Source organism: Elgaria multicarinata, chromosome 4 (genome assembly GCF_023053635.1).
Source record: "Elgaria multicarinata webbii isolate HBS135686 ecotype San Diego chromosome 4, rElgMul1.1.pri, whole genome shotgun sequence".
NCBI classification, from domain to species: Eukaryota; Metazoa; Chordata; class Lepidosauria; order Squamata; family Anguidae; genus Elgaria; species Elgaria multicarinata.
In genome coordinates, this window is record NC_086174.1 from 73774475 (window position 1) to 73796698 (window position 22224).

A 22224-nucleotide genomic window follows, 5' to 3' on the forward strand; every position below is an offset into this window, starting at 1 on the left:
GCACCAGTTCCAAATCCTGAGTGCCGATCGATTCAGAGGATGAGACCTTGTCCCACCTTGTTTGTTGATGTACGCCACCACCGTGGTGTTGTCTGTCGCGATCAGGACGTTTAGGCCCTCGATCAATTGTGAAAAAGTTCTTATTGCATTCTCAACCGCTAGCAGTGGTAGATATGATGTTCCCTCTGGGAAGGAGGCCAACGGCCCTGAGCTGTGAGGGAGTCGCAGTGTGCTCCCCATCCGATCAACGATGCATCCGTCGTGATCGTTACCGAAGGAGTGTTTTGTTGGAACGAAACCCCTTCTAGGAGCGTCGACATCGAAAACCACTATTTCAGAGATGCCCTTACTTGCGTCAGGATCGACAGGTAAGCTCACCGGGCATCGTGTCGAAGATCGAAAATTCTTAAAACCCAGGCTTGCAATATTCTCATTCTGAGTCTTGCAAACCTGATGACTGCATCAAGCCTAATAGCCTCTGAATTGTCCATGCCGAAACTTTTCGGCGGCTCTCGGTATCGATGGCTAACTGCTGTAAGGTGTTCGCTCTGGTCGACGGTAAGTATGCTCTCCCATCTCGAGACGACAGAGTTACCCCTATAAAGTCGAGCTTCTGATGTGGGGTCAAGATGGATTTCTCCTCGTTGACCCACAAACCCAACAAGTCCAACAGGTTGAGGGTGGTTGAAATGTCCTTCTGGAGCGTGCAACTGCTGTCCGCTACCAGAAGCCAATCGTCCAAGTGTAGGAGCTGCAGAATAAAAGTAACCGTTGTCATACGGAACTTCCTTGGAATGATGAATTTGTTTAACTGCTTTAAGTCCATGATCGGCCGAAGACCTCATATTTCTTCGGGACCGTGAAGTAGCGTGAGAAAAAACCCTGGTTGAGTTCCTCTGCGGGTACGGGAGAGATGGCTCTCTTCGATAGCAGAGGTCTGTACCTCCGGAAGCAGAGGAAGGGATGGCGCCGTTACTTTCACCCCCGAAGAAGGAGGAAGGACATCGAGCTCGATGGCATACCCCGAGTTGATGATAGTGAGCACGCAGGAGTCTGATGTCATTGACTCCCATTGATGGTAATGGGGTGCTAGGCGGTTCGCAAAGGGAGGTGGACGTGGGACAAAGAAGTCAAAGTCGCTGCTTCTTGGTGAAGTCAGGCTGACGCTTGTCTTGTTGAAATGTAGACTGATATGGCCGCTTACTCTGGAGTTGTTGTTGTTGCTGCCTCTGTTGGCTTTGATAGTAGGGCCGCTGCTGTTGTTGTTGAGCAGGCGGTCTTGTTCACCGTCTCAGCTTGTATTGGGCAGGCTGAGCAGAGAAACTTATTTTCTTGGCTGTTGTGCAAGCCTTGTATATAGAGTCCAAGGTCTTGTCCTGCTATTAAACAAGCCCTCGCCATCGTAAGGCATGTTCTAAATCCTGGCTTTGGTGTCATGAGCCAGATTAGCGGAGCGGAGCCAAGCACGTCTCCTCAAGGACACGGGTCCCATCATCGACTTGGAATGGCAGTCAACTTGGTGTCGCGCTGTCGACACTTGTTGCCTGGCTATGGCTGAAGCTTCACTTTGGAAGACTCGTGCCCGCTCTTTTTTGTCCTCTGGGAGATGTTCACCTAGTGATCCTATTTTCTCCCAGAGGAAGAGCTGGTATCGTGCCATGGTAGCCTCGTAGGCTGATGCCCAAAGAAGCAGAGGAGTAAATCCTCCGGCCCGTAAGGTCCAACTTTCTGCCGTCTCTGTCCACGGGTGCAGAATGTGCCTTCTGTGAGCGGCCTTGAACCGACTCCCTACGATCGAATTAGGTTTGGGATGTTGGACCAGAAACTGTACATTTTCTTGTTAGACTCGATAGAGGGTCTCTAGCCTTTACGATGTGGCCTGAGACATAGCCGGTGTTTTCCAGAATAATTGAGCCATTTGCTTTAAAGCATGTGGTGCTGGATCACCAGTCCTAATGCCTGAGCCATTCTAAGCATATGGTCAGAAGATCTGACCATATCGTCGGAAGGGGAAGAAGGGTCGTTGTCATGAACCTCATCTTATGGTGAAGGCATCGATGGAGTAGCCGACAACCCCAATTCAGAATCCGATGAATAATTTTCTTCAGGCAAGGATACTGTAACCACCTGGAGGTATACATGCTCCGTCGGTATCGTGGTAACCGCGGCAGTCGATGCCGATGGCTGTGTACGGTGTCGAGGCGTCGACACCGTGGACATTGGTGGGCGGGCGGTGGAGGCAGCGGTAGATGACACATGCTCCGTCGGTATCGTGGTAACCGCGGCAGTCGATGCCGATGGCTGTGTACGGTGTCGAGGCGTCGACACCGTGGACATTGGTGGGTGGGCGGTGGAGGCAGCGGTAGATGACACACCCTCGATGTAAGCGAAGGGTGCGCATAATACTCTTCTTGAGGGTACTGGTGGTCACCCTGGAAGTGGGCGATATCGATCCCATTCCGAAGGCGGTAGAGGGATTAGTCCCTGAACCTCTCACGGCCTGCTAGGCTCTCGGAAAGAGGCCGCTGAAACCGAATCCCGCAACTCGCCCTCCGATAGACTGGGAGGGTGCGTCGGTACCGTAGCCATCGGTAGCGGCTGGAATCTCGATACCGAGGGAGGCCTCGGTATCGAAGCGGTCGGTATGGCAGGAGGAGTAGAGTGACTCCTAGCCGGTTCCGCCGCTCCATTTCCGAAGAAGATTTGGGAGTCCGGGCCTTTTTTGGAGATTTTCCTGGCCGCGGAACTCGCCAGTGACCGTCCAGGCGTTAGGGGTATCTGAGCCCTATGAGCCGCCCTGGAATACTCAGGCACCTCAGTGCAACGGTCATCAACGGACTTACTGGCTGCCGTTTTGTCAATCGTCGAAGATTTGGGAGCCCGGGCCTTTTTTGGAGATTTTCCTGGCCGCGGAACTCGCCAGTGACCGTCCAGGCGTTAGGGGTATCTGAGCCCTATTAGCCGCTCTGGAATATTCAGGCACCTCAGTGCAACGGTCATCAACGGACTTACTGGCTGCCGTTTTGTCCATCATCGAAGATTTGGGAGCCCGGGCCTTTTTTGGAGATTTTCCTGGCCGCGGAACTCACCAGTGACCGTCCAGGCGTTAGGGGTATCTGAGCCCTATTAGCCGCTCTGGAATTCTCAGGCACCTCAGTGCAACGGTCATCAACGGTCTTACTGGCTGCCGTTTTGTCGGTAACGGACTTACTCGCTGCCGTTTTGTCGGTAACGGACTTACTGACTGCCGTTTTATCCATAGTAGGAGCCTCCGTGGCTCTGAGAGCTTTTTCCCCCCAAGATGGAGGGAGGTCGTCAGCTCTGCTTTTCCTGTTTGTTTTGTAAACGACATGCAATGATGGCAGGCCTCAACGATATGGCCTTAGCACAAACAAAGGACACAGAGGGAGTGTCCGTCAATAGGTGGAAGCTTGACCCCACACTTCACACACTTCGTAAACGGGGCTTCAACTGCCATACAGGCCTCACGCGACCGAAGTCGCTGAGGAAAACTATCTACAATAATATTTTTTTTTTTTTTTTAATATAAGAAAAGTAGTAAGAAGAGTCTTAGAAAAAGATCGAAAAACGAAGAAGATCGTAAAAGAGAGAATAAAGTTAATAAGAAAAACGCTAGAGGTTCGGTTAAACAGGTCTGTGCACAATGGCGGACGAAGAAGAACTGAGGTAAGGGCGGGAACCCCATGGACATGCACGGTAGCGTGGGGGAGGGGTTCCCGCCAAAAACGTTCCACTCAGCTATAGAAGGTTCCGGTCTGGTCTCTGCGCAGGCGCAAAGCCCATATGTGTGATGCATAGAGACCACGAAGAAGAACTAAAAGAAGGATTATCCATTTCTAAATTATATCTACCTTTTTGTAATTGGTTCAAGGCAAGGTATGCATTAAAAATATAGAGAAGGAACCAAAATGTTCCCTGTCATTCACAGAAGGGCCTTCAATCCAGTGGCGTCTCCTGCAAATGGCAGGGGGTGGGAGGGGAGAGGTGATTTTCATCAATTCCACTTTGCTCCAAAATGTGTTTCAAAGGGCTGGGGCACCCTCTGGAATAGTATCTGAGTTGGTGAAGGGTCTGCAGGGTAAAGGAACCTTGCCAAATTGAAGACATTGCATTTAAAGAAGAATGCCTTCTTAGATCAAACCAATACAATATGAGTAAAACACAGTACAACAGCCAGCACACTCTAGGGAAAAAAATAGGTTCCCCAAGGTATGCAGAACTCAATGAAGTTTATAGATTTAAAAGACAAATAACACACTTTATAAGAAAGCTAGAGATTACCTGCAAAGTTATTTCTTTCATTCCTTATTAAACTACTTGATCTAATATTTTGCTGTTAGACATTTAAGGATGCTCCAAGTTATCGATCTGAAACATGTGAGTAGAGTAGAGTAATATGTGAAGAAAATGTACATTCTTGGCAGTTTTGAGTTTTGTTCTATACAGTCATGTGTTTCTGAGCTTGTTCTGGTTAGATGCTATAGCAAGTAAATGAATGTAGTTCTCAAACTCACATGTGACGAAAACACTGTACATTATCCTGGCAGTGCCGCTACTTGTGACAGAACAACATGTGGTGTTCTTTAAAGAAATGTTTCACCTATGATTTTTAAAAATCAACTTTGAGGCTTGGGGTCTATGGAACTCACTAGGGAAGTTCCCAATTAGACTTCAATATTAGGGAATGCAGCCTGAGCTATAAAACCTTTAAGTGCTACCACCAAAATAAAACCACTGTATCTAAAAGAAACTCAGCCAGCCTGTTTCCTATGGGATGGACATCAGCACTAGAGACAACCTAATAAAATGAACAAAATTTAAGAACTAATGGGAATTATTTACACAAGGGGGGAAATGTTACTTTTCAAATAATAGGCTGAGATTGCTTAAAGATTCTTAAATTAAATGTGCTTGGTTACCATTCCTAGTAAGTAGGAATAAATGTTAAATAAATGTTAAATAGCTTTTCCTTCAAACCAAATTTCCCTAAAAGAACAAAAACACCTGTCTAGCTGAAATGCAGAGTGGCAGAAGTTCCTCTCACTCTGCATTGGATGCCTGTCGGTCTCCGAGTGGAGGCTGATGGGCATCAGGAGAGGACTATGCCCTTAAAGTGCTATATCAGTTGGTATACTGTTAAGAATGAATGCATTATTACTTGTTACACTGTTCTTTCAGTTCCGCTTATTTGTTTTTGCAATTAAAAAAATGATAATTTTATGAGCAAGCCAATTTATATATAACTGTTATGTTCCTAAAGTAATAAGTGGCTTTAGATCTGTTAAAAACACTATAAAAAGTATTGTATATTTTTTAATTTTCCCTTTAATTTCCAATCCCCTTTTCCAAATTTGGAATGTCTACTAGTGGGGGTTGGACAGGGCTTTCTCAGTTATGGCAGCTAGACTTTAAAATTCTCTCCCCCAGGAAGCTCATGTGACCTTTCCTCTAACCTTTTAATATCTGATGACAATTGTTGTATTGCAACAGTGTATTCAGTATCTCCCTCAATTTTTATATTGTTTTTGTTGACACTGCCTGATTCTGCTGCTGATACTGATTTTGTCTACTATGCCCCCAAATTAACAGCTTTGCTAGAACAGACTAAAAGCCTATCTAGTTCAGCATTCTGTTCTCACAGTAACCAACCAGATGCATGTGGAAAGCCTACAAGTAGGACATCAACACAACAGCACTCTCCCAGTTTTGTTCCCCAGTAGCTGGTGTTCAGAGGCCCTATCCTATGTGATTTTGTCAACTTCCACTTTAAACCCATTCAACTTAGTGGCCATCACTCTGACTGGGTTCGGACGACATGTTAACCCACAATTGGTTTAATAAACCACAATGGTTTATTTAACACATGGTGGCTTATTTCCTCAAAATAAGTCATGCTGATAACCCATGGTCTGCAGTAAGCATTATTTAACCCATCATGGGTTAGCATGTGTTGTGCAGAGTAGGTTATGATGTTCGTCTACAGAATCAGCAAGAACAATCAAAAGTTCTGCCGCTGCTCTGCTCCTTTCAGGCAGATCTCATCCAAGATCTGCCAAGCAACAAATTGTGCTGCAAAGCCTTGCAGAGTTTTCAATGTGCATTGGGTGCCTCTCCATGAGGGGAACCGGTGTATGAAATTTCCTCCCATTCTTGCAAACCTTTAAGAGTTTGGAGCCATCCCTTTTAGTGCAAAGTATATTTCGCTCATGCAGGGTTTTAGCTGTGCATCTGGTGCCTCCCCATGAGGGGAACCTGTGCTTGAAAATATTTTCCATTCATGTAAGCTTCCAAGGGTTTAGAGCACCCCCCCTTTTTTGGTGCACATGGCCAGAGATAAGAGAGGGGTCTGGAAAACTGGCTTAGCAAATGGGGTGGCTGTGGGAGGGGAGGTGGAGTGGGCAGGAACACTTTAACAATAAAGGTGAAGTGAGTGCGGGGAAGCTGCTAAATATCAACGCAGCATAGAGAACAGCGAGGAACTGGCATAGACAAGAGACAGAAGAAGACAACTCTAGTGCAAACAGGAAACAGGCAGGTGACCTAGTGGCGGCACATGGTATGGTGGGATATGATTGCACCATGAAGGAAGCTAGGATACCTGCCCACCCTGGCAGGAGGACTATAGAGGAGGAGTGAGCAAGAAATAAACTATGCTTATTTGCCTGATTGTGTGATGGGGCACAGTGGGCCATTTCCAAAATAAGCTACTGTCCCATGAATTAAAGTGACATACCTGATATCTTATAGCACTGAATTTGATAGTTTACCTACGCATTAAGTAGCATTTTCTTTTGTCTGTCCTGAATCTCAATATTCAGCTTCATTCAATGACTCCCTATATCATGAGGGAGAAAAACTTCTCACTACCCACTTTCTTCACTCCATGCATAATTTTATACACTTCTATCATCTCCCAGCTTACTCTGCTTTTTTTCTAAACTAAAAAGTCCCAAACTCTATAAATTTCCTCATTGGTGAGTTGCTTTATCCCCCTAATAATTTTGGCTGCACTTTTCTGCATCTTCTACTATATCCTTTTTGAGGTGTGGTGATCAGAATTGTATAGTATTCCAAGTGTGATTGCACCACAGATATGTATTTGCATTGTGATATTGACAGTTTTATTTTCAAGTCCTTTCCCAATTATATCTAACATAGAATCTTACTGGGTTGATGTGTTTTATTAAACTATGAACATCCCCCCCCCCCAAAAAAAAAACTCCAGAAGGAGTTAAGCATCCAAAGCAGGTCAGAAAGAAGAGAAACACATTTTTAGGATACAGCATTTTGCATCCTGGTCATACCATGATCCCAAGATCCCTTTGCCGGTCAGAAATCTTCAGCTCAAACCCCATCAGTGTATGTGTGAAATTAGGGATTTGTGGCAGAATGTGCATCACTTTATACTTAATTCATCTGAATTTACCATTTTAATGCCCATTTCCCCAGTTCAGAGAAATTCTTTTGGAGCTCTTCACTATCCTTTGTTTTTGCTACCTTAAATAATTTGGTGTAGCCAGAAGATTTGGCCACCTCACTACTTACCACCTAATTCCATATCATTTATAAACAAATTAAGAATGACTGGTCCTAATACAGATTCTTGAGGGACCACACTATTTACATCCCTCCACTGTGAGAACTGTCCACTTATTCCTACTTTGTGCTTTCTATTTTAATCAGTTACCAATCCATAAGAGAACCTCTCCTCTTAGCACATGACTGCTAAGTTTGCTCAGGAGTCTTTGGTAACAGACTTTTTCTAAAGTTTTTTGAATGTCCTATTATTATTATTATTATTATTATTATTAAATTTCAATAATGCCAAAGAAATGCAGAGACAAGATCTTAGGATGTTGAAAATATATATAAATTTATTCTTTGAAGTAGTCCAATGTGCTTCAGTCCTGCAACATATAATTAGGGGTCAATTGTTCTAAAAATGCTTGCAGGGATCCCTGAAAGTTTTGACTCCAAGACAAATCCTGCAACTCAGTGGTCTGTATAAATAACTTTTATCATGTTTCTGTAACGCCCAATAACTGAATCTCTCTTGGAGGTTCACAAAACAAGGTTTAAAACCATAAGATACAATAGCATTGTAAAAGGAAAGGAAACATACAAACATTATGATATGAGCCCCTCTTCAGAGGGAAATTTGGAGGATGGTAAAGGGACAGAGCCTTAGAATCATAGAATAGTAGAGTTGGAAGGGGCCTATAAGGCCATCGAGTCCAACCCCCCGCTCAATGCAGGGATCCACCTTAAAGCATACCTGACAGATGGCTGTCCAGCTGCCTCTTGAATGCCTCTAGTGTGGGAGAGCCCACTACCTCCCTAGGTAACTGGTTCCATTGTCGTACTGCTCTAACAGTCAGGAAGTTTTTCCTGATGTCCAGCTGGAATCTGGCTTCCTGTCATTTGAGCCCATTATTCCATGTCCTGCACTCTTCTCAGTGGTGCCTTCCCCAGTTCCAGAATGCTCTCCCTGTGAGGCCCAGCTTTTGTCATCTTTTCAGCACCAGGTTAAGAATTTACTCCCAGGATTTGACGGCATATGATGGACCTTCTTGATTAAGTTGTTTTACCAGGGCTTGGGTCCTTTTAAATTGTATTTAACCTTTTAAAATTGTTTTAAATCTTTGTATGCTTTAAACCTTGCTATAAGACAACTTGAGCCTTTTTTTTTTAGAGAAAGGCATCTAACAAATTTAATAAATGAAGAAGAAATGAAATTAGTTCTGCAGCCTGCTGTTGTCACCCACAGTGATTCTGTGAAGGAATCTGCTCCTTTTGAGGTTTCTAGCTTGACACTATGCCCTTTTCTAACATACAAAGTGATACCAACTCCAGTACGCCCTTCCCTGTCCTTCCTATAGTCATTATCCCACGGTTTCTCTTTATTTATTTCATTTGTACCATACCTTTCTACAAAGAAAAACAGCACTCTATTACGCCTAATCTCTGATCCTCTTTAAAACCGATCATTCCAATTCCCCTATCCTTGCTCAGACATATCATTGGCAAAGAAATACCTATACATGGTGACCCTCTCCAAAAATTTCTGATTGAGCATTTCCCCATATGGCCCTGGCTTTGTGTTGTACTGTACACTCCTAGCCTATTACTACCTCATCCCTATCTGGCTGATCAATATTTTCACACAGATGCCCTAAGAATGACTCATCCCAAACTGGACACTCCACAGCTCCTGTCGGCTTTCCCCTAGGGGTCAGTTTAAAAGCTGCTCTGCCACCTTTTTTATGTTAAGCGACAGCAGTCTAGTTTCATTCTGGTTCAAATGGAATCCATTGCTTTTGTGCAGGCCTAGCTTGCTCCCAACTCTTCCCCAGTGCTTAAAAAATCTAAATCCATCCGCCCTACAAAACCATATCTCCTATGCATTGAGAACCTTCAAGTTTACCAGTCCAGCTGGCCTTGCACTTGGAGGAAAGCCTCTGCCCCTCAGAGGCATATTCTCAGTATGTGAGGATATCTGTTCATTGCCTGACGTAATGGGTCCTGTGGCGATACCCACCTTTCTGTCCTTTAGGTATGTCCGGATTTGTATGTCTAGTGAGTGCGGAATGTTTGACTGAGTGGGTGTGGCTGATGATGCTGTGAGAGAGGGGGAAGAAGGAGTATAAATAGGTTAGCTGAGGAGATTGTGAGTTAGTTAAGGGAGTTAGGGTTTATTTAGTTTAGAGTGTTCAGTAGTGTAAAACCTTTCCAGATTCTAGCCTTTATCCTCTCATATGAGGAAAAGGTTGTGTTTTACCCTACCCTCAGGTTGTTCAAAGTGGTAGTGCTTGGCTTGAGAAGGGTGTGCTGGGCAAGGCCTTCTGTATAAGGTCGGTGGCATCGCAGGTCCCTTCTAGGGGATCTTTTTCTCTTCCTCGAAGTGATGACACCCTTTCCTGAGATAGTAATTCTCTGTGACAACAGAGCTGTCACTCTGGGAGTGGGATGCTGCTATCACATCTACAAAGGCCATGTAAAATTATGTAAATTTTATTAGCTGTATTGCTTTTCCATTGTGTTGGAAAGCAGCCTGAGCTCAACTCAGACATTTATCTGCTCTGCTCCCAGATCTTTTTTAGGGAGAAGGTGCTTTTTATCCCACTGCTATGACAAAGACAGCAAGACCTGCCACTGACATGAGGGAGGGACTACAACTCCCATCAAGTGCCCTCCTGAAGGATTCTCTACCTGCCATCAAGCCAGCGAAGAACTATGTGGCCGGAGCAGTTCTGCCCCAGAAACTGTTATCACTTTCATGGTCTTGAAGAGGAGCAGTTGCTTTAGGCAGGGGTTGTTCTTCACCCTATATGTGAGGTCTATTCTTACAGTCTGCTTCACTCTGTTTTTGTCAGGTGAGGAAACAGGTGTTTCTAGGGTGGGCTTACATTTTCCCCACTTCCAAGGCAGCCAGAATCTAAGCTGCATTGAGCAGGGGGTTGGACTTGATGGCCTTATAGGACCCTTCCAACTCTACTATTCTATGATTCTATAAGCAGACATCAGGAATAGGGTGAAGGAGTCTGTTCCTTTATGCAAGGATGCAGGAACTACATGTGGAAGTTTACCCCTGCTAAGATAATCAACTAGTTAGTCAAACTTGTTTATAAACTGCAATGAAAGCCAAAATGGTGGAAAGATAGGATATAAACATGTCAAAAATAAGTGTTAAAGACTGGATGAAAGAAAGAAAAATTAAATGCAGAATTAAGTTTAACTCATATCAACTGAAACAATTATCAGAGGAAGTGCTAATCCTTTCTACCTATTTCTTGGGAAGAAATCCAAGTCAATTATTATATGCTTCTATCATGTAGCTCAGTGCGGCATTTTAGCCATATAACAATTTTATGAGGCTGTTTGGACAAGCCACTGTTTCTTAACCTAAAAGTAGGATTTCAAGTGAGGATTTCAACCTGGATATCTCACATCCAAGCCCCACACTTTAAATATTGCAACATTTCTAGCTCTCAGTATATTTTGACTTCCATCAGGCACATCAACTGTGGCTAGGCTAGAACTGCATGAGAAAGCAGCAATTTCCTTGGGAGCAAGGGAAAACATTGTTTCTGAGATTCCTAGCATGTAAAGTTAATGAACAATACATAGTCAGCTCTAGAGAGAGCAGACTATAAGACTTCATGAGAACCAAGTATTCTTACTGAATAGAGTTCTTTGTATTAGTTTGCATGCATGTAACATGTTTACATGCACATGTAAAATGCAATGCATACAGTAAATATGCCAGGGAGGCAAGAATTGACTTTGCCCCCTACTGTATGTACACATAGTCACAAGCATGCATTTGCTGATATGTAAGTGGCCTTGAGTTTCAGAAATAATGATAGCTTTAAATGAAGCATCCTGCTCCTAAATCTTGACAGAATCTTGGGTCTCAAGTTGGCAGAAGAACAAGTACAGCCTCAATGCATGATCCAAAATGGTGCAAAGCAAGGAGTAGATAATTTCCTGAAGCTATAGAGAAACCAGATGTAAACCTTGTCTACCCCCTCTCTTTTTCAAGCAAGATTGTAAGCAGACTGGCATATGGTTGAATAATCACTATCAGAATGTGTATGCTATTTTAATTAAGCACAACACTAACAATTATAGACCTGAGGTTGTCTGGGTGTCCGCAATTTTTTAAAATTACACAGGTCAGCCCAGTCAATACTAAAACACAATTTATCTCAGTTGGTTTTCACCAACCAGAACTGGCATGGATCTGATACACAAATGGCCACCTGCATATCCTCAAGCACATGCTAAACCATAGTGGGTTACACAGATTGAAACCAATCCAGATCTGCCGGACAAGTTGGTCTCCAATAAAGAATAGGAGTTCAGGGTATCTAAAATAGCAGTTCCTACTTCAGAAAAATACAACCAATTGAGTCTGCAAACCCAGTCACAGCTAGCAAGCAATAGCTCTCGTGAGGCAAGTTTGGAAGGAGGGGGAAAGCAAGAGATCAGCTTGACATGAAAACCCATGGTCAAACAGGGTTCTGGAATCCATCTGAAAGTTGCTAAAATCATCTCTCTACTAGTCCTCATTTCCTCCTAAGAACGTATTTTTTCCTTCAACAGACCAGGGTAAAGGAAATGAGGAAATGAAAGGACACCCCACCTACTCCCTTGCCTCTTATGCAGGACAGGCACTTCCTAATATCAAACCAGTACAAATTGCAGACTCCAGAAATTTAACAATTCCACATTTTGAAAAAACACCTGCCTGCACACAAAACACAAGCACCATTTCTGTAGGCCCAATACAAATTTATCACCAAATATCAAACACTGTACAGGATCCTTTAATACAAAAACAGTTATAATGATAAATTATAAATTGTAGCACGCACGCACGCACACGCACACCAACAAGAGACCTTGGCTATTTTGAAAGAGGATTGTTTGGTATCCTTTAGGTCCATTTGTTTAAGATCCTTAGATTTCTAGCTATCTGATTTGTATATCTAGCCAGATATGGCAGAATGTGTCCCAGGGATCTAGTGTAAGTTTTTCTATGCATCCTGGAAACCAGAGGCCTCACAAATTTACTCAGGTAAATTCTGGAGCTTATAGGTCCTAGTAGCAGCACTAGCTCCCACTTTCCTTGATAATTATGTACTTGTCCTCTCCCTCCTGCTGCTTTCCCTACCTGTGCATAGGAAATGCCAGCAGGAACGAATGCATTTCTTGACAAATCATGTCACATATAGTGGCACATGTTCTCCCAAAACAAGTCCTAGATAGTTCCCTATACAGGCATGCTCACTCACTGTTGTAGAAAAACGGTTGCGCAGATTGTTCTGTTCTGATTGGTTCCAGCAACTCTCACCATAATTTACAATATCTGAACACCTCATACAGATACACAGAAGTTTGCATTCTCAAGCATGATATAGAATTATAAGCATACAGCATGATGTACAGTTTAGCTTCCATTCTTTTCATCATGGTAATGAGCTTGCATCTAGGCCAGGCTTATCTGGACCTCTTTACCTGGACAAAGTGTTTGGTTTCTTTATCTCCCATGCATGGGCCTTGCCTGTACAAAGCCCCCTGTGATATGCTTGTAAACAGGATTTTTTCTTATAATTATCACAAGTCTTGGAAGAATTTCATCAGCCAGGGAAGCATATATAAAGCTCAGGAAATAGTTGAGTAAAGGATTTGATACAGGTGTATAAAATTATGTATGGTGTGAAGATACTGGATAAGGAGATGTTTTTCTCCCTCTCATATAATACTAGAGCCCAAGTGTCTTCTAACGAAGCTGAACACTGGGAAATTCAGGATAGATAAAAGTATTTCTTCACACAGTGCATAAACTATGGCATTCATGACCATTAGATGTAGTGATGTCCACCAACTTTCATGGCTTTAAAGAGAATTAGAGAAACTCTTTGAGGAGAAGGCTATCAATGGCTATCAGCCATGATGCCTATATATGACCTCCAGTATCAGTGGGAGTATGCCTCTGTATTCCATTTGCTGGGGAATATGAGTGGAAGGGTGCTCACATTCTGCTGTGGACTTCCTCATAGACATCTGGTTGGCCACTATATAAAAATAATGCTAGATGAGATAGGCCTTTGATCTAATCCAGTACAGTTCTTATGTTCATATATTAACTACCTGCACTTTCCCCTTCTTTCCAATGATGACTAACATACCTATGTATGGGCCAGCAGGCTATTAAAAACAAAAGAAAAGCTGTACCGGGGCATACCAAAAGCCTAACTAGTCAAGCATTCTGTTCACACAGTTGCTAACCAGATGTCTATGGGAAATCTACAAGCAGGACAGGAGCAAAAAGGCACCTTACTGGTCATGCTCCCCAGCATCTGGTATTGACAGGCATAATGCCTGACATTAGAACGATTAAAATGTTCTGTAGGCTTATAACCCCGTATATTAGCAGGGCTGCCTTATGTAACATTATATTGCCCTAAAACTTCAATCCCAGGCAGACTACTTCTGAATCCAACTGAACATGCACATATTACAGGTTTCCACAGAAAACAATCCTTTGTCTAAATATTCCTATCAACCAATTTTATACAAAGTTGTGAAGCAAAGAAACATAGGAAAAAATAGATGCATAAGAAAAGTTCTTATGCATCTTTATTTTAAATTGAACGATTTTAATTTGCTTTTTAAATCTTCCCCCCTCCCCCGTTTATACTTATGTTCACCGCTCTGGAATCTGTTTTAGATACTGAATGGTATAGAAATATTGTAAATAATAATAATAATAATAATTAAAAAATTCTAAATCTTCTATAAGATTAAGTAACTTTAATATCACTAAAGTAAGGCTAAAGTAAGTAGTACTACGCTGTATTGTATACATACAGCTTCCCCTGATTTCATGGATCTGCCTGAATGCATTATAGACAAGATTTCAATTTAACAAATTCATCTGCACAAGCAGGCCAATTCTGAAAAAAAGACACTCTCACATACAGATGACTGAATGTGGTGTATGTTAAATATATATTTATAAGTAATTAATGTAAAAGTTAGAACTTTAGTATTTCCTTTTATCACTGACATTTTTTGCAAGGATGCCATACCCTGCAGCAACAAAACAGAAGTTTTACTCATGTTAACTACAAATCACAACAACAGAAGTACTGTTCTAAAGTATTTATTTCCTTGCAGTAAAAGTGGACTGAATTCCACACATGCTCTTACCAGGATTGAGTAAGTTTTAAATTGCTTATCTCTAAAGAAAGTGAAATTTGATCTGCATTTGTGCTCAGAATAGAATGTGCACAGTTTTCCGTATTCTTATTAAAATTGACCACGCATAGCTGTTTTATATGAGTATAACATTGTTTTATTTCCAAGACAAAGTTATTTTCTTTATACTTGACTCAATTGTTTCTAGAATTGTTAAACCATTATATCTTTCAAGAAATGCATTTCCCCCCATGTCTTCAAGTTTTCTGATCAGAAACATTTACATACTTAGAGCAACAAGATATTATCTAGAAATACATTTCATCAACTATTGGGCACACAGCATTTCATAAATTATCCAGTATGTAGTTACAAGTACATTACCCAGTCAGTTGACTTGACATTAATTATACTTAATTTGCCCCTTACAATAAAATAGATCTGTAAATAAGAAATACCCAAGTTATAATCACAATAGTGTTGGAAAGTAACTATTACAGATGCAAACTTAAGCAGATGTACTCAGAAAGATGTTCCACTGAAATCAATGAAACTAAATAGATTTAAGCGAACACTTTATACAGAATGTTTTTAAACATTCTATGTGCTTAGTATAAATAAGTTCACTATGTGCGTTAACTTGAGGTAGCCATAAAAGTGCCAGTTTTTAACAACAAAAAGTAAGCCAAATAAGTCCATAAGAAAAATCTCAAAATGCACAGGCAGGGAATATCATTATTAAGACCAAACAAAAGGGTATATTATGTAAACCGCCCAGAGAGCTTCAGCTATGTAGCGGTATATAAATGCAATAAATAATAAATAATAATTTATCCTGACTGTAAATTTCAGAATTTTTAAAACAAGACTGTCATCTATTATTGTTCATTTTGTTCCTAATACTACCAAATAAAAGCTCTATTTTAATTAACTGTTGCCTGTAATTGATATTTCTCTGAAAAAGTAAGACAAATAAATTATTTCTTTTGACACGAACAAAAACAAAAGTACACCAAGTTAGGGTTATCTTGAACTTGCAAAATCTTTACAACAAACTTAGAATTACAATAGATAGTATCAAAGTAGTAATAAAAGCCTCAGCCACAGCTTATGTCACGCTGGAGTAAACACATTTTCAGTTTGGCTATTTAAATATTTGCACTTTGAGTATAACTGAAAAGAACATTCAAATTTTGAATCACTGGGATTTTTTTTTAGTTCTATTTCCTGTGAAAACAACTAAAGTGACAGAATGTTTAATACTGTTGCAACTTTAGAGAGAGTCAGTTGAATCACTCACTCATGAATTTGTAGTGAACTCAGAAATTCTCCCATACCTTGGCATGGCTATTCCTTCCATTATTCTTAACATCAATTCCTCATGACAGAAGACACCTTATGCAGTCATCTATTTGTTTTTACCTTAATACATTCTCAGTTTAACAGCACTTCTTCTATGTATCACAACATGCAAACTAAAATTTAAAAGTCCTCTTTAACTGACAAGTATTTAAATAAATTAGACTTAAAGTTTACCAGCAATGAGTTCCTAAGCCACCATTATGAAAGCTAGGAGCCCTCCCAGTTTTTCAGGAAATGCCCTAGTATGCACCTATACTCAAGGGAAGAATGTGATAAAATCCCTAGGAAGGTGGTCTCTGGGAACCCTAGCCTACCTCTCTCTCCCTCATTCATACACACACACCCCAGTAGCTGCTTATTATCAGCAGGGGCTCTCCAGCTTTACCCTTTTGTTAGCTTTAGAGGTGGACTGGCTGCTGAGATTTGGTGTACCAGAGCAGGCTTCATGGGTGGGGAATCATGAGACTTCTAAAGTGTTGGGGTGGGGAGAAGAGAAGAATTTGGGAGCAATCTGCCAATTAGTTCTGGAGGGGAGGAGCCCAAGAGGAAAGAGCAACATGACTAGATAGCTACAGTGGTCCACTGCACAGGTGCTGGAAGGGAAATTGAATGTGCAGGTGAAAGGGAGAACACTGTGGACCTGTGCTGGGAGATTTTGCAGCACTGTTTAGACAAAGCACTCTTTTAGTGACAAAGAAAAGATCTATACTAGTCCAAAGACCAAGTAAGCCTGTCAGAATTTGTCTGCCTGGTAAGTGAATGATGAGGGCTTGGTTGGACGATGTGGAGGGAAGATAGGAAAAAGGCCCACCACCACCACCAAACAAAGTTCCAGACGAATCTGCTCCACAGCATCACACTGACCCCCCACTGCTGCCATGACCTGATAAAGGCCCCCAAGTGGTGGTTCCTAGAGCTCAAATGATTTCTACTTGAAAAATAATGGAGATCAATTAAGAGGGAAGATATTAGAGACTAACATAATTGGCAACATGGTAAGAACAGTATATTCTACTTGTAAAAACTTTGTTAAATGCATAGATAACTGGCATTTCCTCTAGCTAATATTAATAGTTATGGTTGTATACTTTCTCCACAAAATACAGAGTTGCCAGATACAGCTTCTTCATAGGTGAATTTTCCAACATGGAGATCATTTAATAAACGTGGGATTTATAAAAAGAGATGTTAGGACATCTCCATGTAGGAAAGAGCACATACACTAGCAAATTTATATACCTGTGACAAAAGAAAGTCAAACTCTATAATCCATATATGATGGTGTACGTTGGCCCTCAATGTAGAGAAAATTTCACATATAAAGCTTACCCAAAAGTTTGGCAGCATAGATTCAAAAACAAATGTGGTGCCAAGTTACTTGTTCAGCTTACGGGTTCTTACTGTTATAATTACAGGGGGTGGGAGAAATATGTTGTTAACCCTCATTTGGCACATTTGAAATAATGTTAGCTAAAGTGCTGAAAAAATAGGAAACAAGTTGGTACACAAGACAACCAGATTCATTATTTAAAAATCTATGTTTTACAGATAAGATTTTGAGAAAAAGGCTGAATTTAACAATATATTTCAGAGCAAAGCTCTATGTCTCATAACTATTCTCCAGTACCTGCCAAAATCAAAAATTACATAATCATTACATTATATACAAGGCTCAAGGTTCCCAGAAAGCCACACAGTCTGATCTGAAAACTCCTTGCCCGCCCCCTTAATAATGCAGGGATTGGTTACGAGTATTCAAGACTAAGGAAAATATGTTATGCACATCCGCAAAAGTACTACTTCACATGTTTCAGGGCCAGAGTCTGGAAGAAAGCTTCTAGTGCTAAGTACTCACTCAAATCAAGCTCTGAGCCATTAGTTTAAGACATGTTTCTGATGTGCCTCTAATGCTGAAAAAAGAGCTGGAAAATGTTAATACCTATTAATACCTATTCAACCGACAGAGCAATGTTAATGAATTTTAAAAGTACATTAACATTGTAAGTTATTAAGTTCTAAAGCTTACAGACAGTGATGTTTATGTGTTTCAACCTTTTTACACCATGGCTTCAGAAAGGTATAATGAACAACAATTATTCACAGACATAAGTCAACAATATTATATTTTCACTCATAATGGGAAACTGAAATCCTTTACATTGAATACGTTTCACATAAATAAAATTGACAGCATCTCTCCCAACTAGAAAAAAATTATCCCAGATTTACAGAAGCAGAGTGCAAGGAAGGAATTGATGTTTCTTTAAAAATCCAAAATCTTATTGAACTTATAATAGCCAACTCAGATGTTTTTTATTTATTTATTTTTTATTTATCATACTTATACCCAGATGTTGCCTGCTGACAGGATTGCTGCTAAAAACAGGGCCATTGAGAAACAGGAGTGACGTATCAGCATGATCGAGAGAAACTGAAGTTTGCAGAAGCACAAAAAAACTTAAGAAAACAAACCCCAAACAAAACTTATTGAGACCTGACCATACTCAGTGGCCACTGAGTACTGAATGCCTGTTGAGCAGGAGCAGAAAACTGGGGTGGGGGCATGGCTTGGTGGCTCCTTGAACTGGTGCACTCTGCATGGCAACATGTGTGGATTGTGTGAGGTTAACCCTAGCATAACCCACACTTGTCGGGTTTGCACAACACAACAACCCCTGAGCAGGGTCCCATATACAACCTGGTTCCCATGGGTGCTCAACACACCCCGTATCTTCAGCCTGGGCTGTTGTGTTATGTGAACGGCTCCATAATTACTATTACTGAAGCAATATGCTAAGACATTATTCACAATGTTTTCTCAATTTCATTATATTCCTAAAGGAATGATGCACATTATATTTTTAATTTACACCCAATATTTGCATACTATAGGCAATACTGGCTGCAGACCAGACCAAGGTCTAAAACTGCTTTGTAACATCTTAAGATATCCAGCTACACACAAAGAATACAGTATTCACTGCCAATTTTTTTCTTTCTTTTTTTAAAGAACACCTAGTAAAATTACTTCAAAACATTTGTATATAGTTTACAAAAAGAAAACTAGAGTTTACACTTTGTCAATGGCAGTACCACAGCTTTACCCATCCTGTATCAAACTCAAAACTGACATCTTAATTATGATTAGTCAAAAATTATGGTTGAGAAGTTTACTTATAAGGCTTTCAACAACTGCTAAATTATTCCAAAAAATACACTTGGTCTAGCAGCATGATAAAAGAAGCAAACCAGCTGTTCCAACAAGTAGAAATCACTTTCAGCTAACTAAAATTAACCTGAACAAGGAAAATACAACCATCCAAAAATATAGGCATGAAACCAAGATACACATATTTGCAACAAATCTTCTTTTCCCATAAGTAGCACCACCAAATTTAGTACATATACAATGTAGCACGTCATATAATAGATCTAAGTAAGACACTCTCTCAAAAAAATATCATGAACAAAACAAAAAAATGGTACTTAGGCAGCAAACCTATACCCAATGATCCGGATGTAAACCCCACTGAAGTCAATGGGGCTTATTTCTCAGTAGACATGTACAGGATTGCACTGCTATAGTGACAAATGTTATTGACATTATCTTTCAATAATGAAACTGTCATAACTATGCAGGGCAAGTACTTCCTTGTTGGTTCTGTTGGACCTCTCATTGGCTTTCCGTATCATGACCACGGTGTTATTCTACACCGTTGCTGGAATTCAGCTAGGGACACTGTTTTGCTTACTTATAATTGCAGTCCTTCCTGGAGAGTAGGTTCCAGGTGGTGGTAGTGGGGGGAGGGTATCTACTACCCAACCTCAAATCTGGTCTTTGCGGTTCTACAGGGTTCTATTCTGCCACCTACATTATTTAACATCTACATAAAAGTCCTGAGAGAGATTGTCCAGGGGTTTAGGACCATCAATATGCTGATGACACCCAACCCTATATCTCCTTTCCATCAGTGTCCAGGGACAATCTTAACTGGTTTTTGGGAGCAGTGAAGGATTGGATCTGGGCAAACAAGGTAGCTATTGATCAGCAAGAGTATGGGGGTAGAGCCTCGACTGGGCTGCACCCCTCGTGAAAAGTTAAGATTCACAATCTGGGAGTGCTTTGCTCCTGGATGATGCTGCTGCAATCATGGCCAGGAATGCTTCTGCTCAGCTTAGATTCCTAGAGAGCTGATCTCGTCACTGTCACACATGCCCTGGTCACATCCAAGTTGGATTACTGCAGCAAATTCTGCAATAGAGCTGGGAAACTTCTGCTTTTGAAGAATGCCGCAATAAGAATTTTAATTGGTGTAAGTATTAATTGAGGTAAGTTCTGCTATTACATCAGCTGCTTTCACTTCTGGTTTACTTACAAGCCCAGTTTAAGGTGCAAAATGGTTTAGAATCAAGATATTTAAAAGGATGCACCTTCCCTCAGATAATCCTGCCCAGCTGTTCAGATCTTCTAGAGAAACCCTGCTCAAGATCCCATTGTTCACTGAAGTATTATTGGTGGGTACCTAAAACAGGGCCTTCTCCATTGTAGTGTCTAGACTCTGGAATTCTCTGCCCCTACTTGGTGCCTTTCCAGCATTTGATAAATACTATTCTGTTTTGTAGGACTTTTAGTCCGTGACTGAACTGCTTTTTTCTTTTAATGCTATGTCACTTGAATCTCTTATTCTTAAACTGTTTCTAATTATCTGTCGTTGCCACCTTGAATGTTCCTTAAATGGAACGGAAAATGTAGAATATAAACATTTTAATAAATAACCAGTCCAAAGTGTCTAGATCTATCAAATCCAGACATTTTGGGATTCAACAGGGCACTGCCCATTGCAGAAGGAGAAGCAAGGCAAAACACAGACGGTTACACACAAGCCCCAAACAACGAACTTCAAGTTCATCAAGGAAAATATTCTTGCCACCCTTGCAAGGCCTCCCCAAACGTTGGTCTGAGGCCATGCCTTTCATACACGGTGAGTAGGTCCAACACTACATCCAAGAGTTTAGAACTTTGGAACTGGGTTCAATTCCCAATTCATCCACAGACTGACTAGGCGACCCAGCGCAAGCGTTACTCTCTCAGCCTCAACTCCTCACCTATAAAATGGGACCACCGCCACCTTGCCTCACAGGTTTACCATCTGGTCGAAAGCGACAGTGCTAGCAAGGCACCCTACAGAGCGACTACCGCTGCGAAGGGGGCCGTTTGGGTCAGTGCCGCCTCTACTCTCGGGATTCTCCGGTAGCCTTTCCCTTCCCCGGGGAAAGGAGGCCGAAGTGGGCCCCAGACAGGGGAGGGGGATATCCAGTCCCTCCCAGGCCTCTGGGCCGAGCGTCTTGAAGGAAAAGAAGCAAGCCACCATCAGGCCCGCCTCGGCGGAGTTAGCCTTACCCTTCTTCTACACCGGCTCCTCCTCCGCCTCCCTCAGCCGCCGCCACCTCCAACCGGCAAGGCGGACACCTCGGAGCCACTCTGGAGCCGCCGCCGCCGCCACCTCCTCCTCCCACCGCCACCGGGGGAGGGAGGAAGGGGGGTTCCGTGCTGGTGCTGCTGTTGTGGCGGGCAGAGAAGAAGGGGAGGCTCGGGTAGGCGGGTGGGTATCTTGCAGGCGCCGCTCCCGACCTCGCTTGGAACCGTTCCGGCTTCCCAGTCGCTCCCGTCCCTCCCCCCTCCTCCACCTCCTTCTTCTCTCGCTGCGCGTCTCAGCCAGCCGAGTCCAAATCAAAATAGTGTCACACAATATGGCGGCCACTCCAGTTGGCAAGCCTCGCGAGATCTTGCCCCGAGTGCTAACGGGATAACAGGGGAGGAGGAGGAGTGGAGGAGGAGGTACAAGCTAGAGGAGAGAAGGGCGGAGGGAATCTGTTGCCTAGGGAACGGCTGGTAATGCTGAGCAGAGCAGGGGTCAGTTTGACAGCCGTATGGCCTCTGGCAGCCACCCCCGGCGGGAGCCTCAAGGGAGCAACCCACCCCTCTCGCCATTGGACTTCCTCACAGTGAGCGGCGCAAAAGTGCCAGACCGCGCCGCCACTTGCAACCGAAAGAAGTGGGCGGGGAGGGGTTCCTTTCAGTGAACTCTCCGGATTAGACCCTCCGTCTTCCCCTCTCTCTGTCCTTTGCCCCTG

At 42.3% G+C, this 22224-nt stretch overlaps 1 protein-coding gene across 2 annotated transcripts in view; it reads right to left on the reverse strand.

Annotated features, from left to right (window-relative positions):
* The window catches only part of TAB2 (TGF-beta activated kinase 1 (MAP3K7) binding protein 2), a 66006-nt gene extending 44216 nt beyond the window's left edge, over positions 1 to 21790 (reverse strand). The window contains exon 1 of one of the 2 annotated variants that reach the window (XM_063124549.1): positions 21491 to 21790. The gene's annotated coding sequence lies outside the window, so the exon portion shown is untranslated. The remainder of the gene's footprint in view (positions 1 to 21490) is intronic. The other variant, XM_063124548.1, reaches the window with a different exon arrangement.
* Between the last annotated feature and the right edge of the window lie 434 nt (positions 21791 to 22224).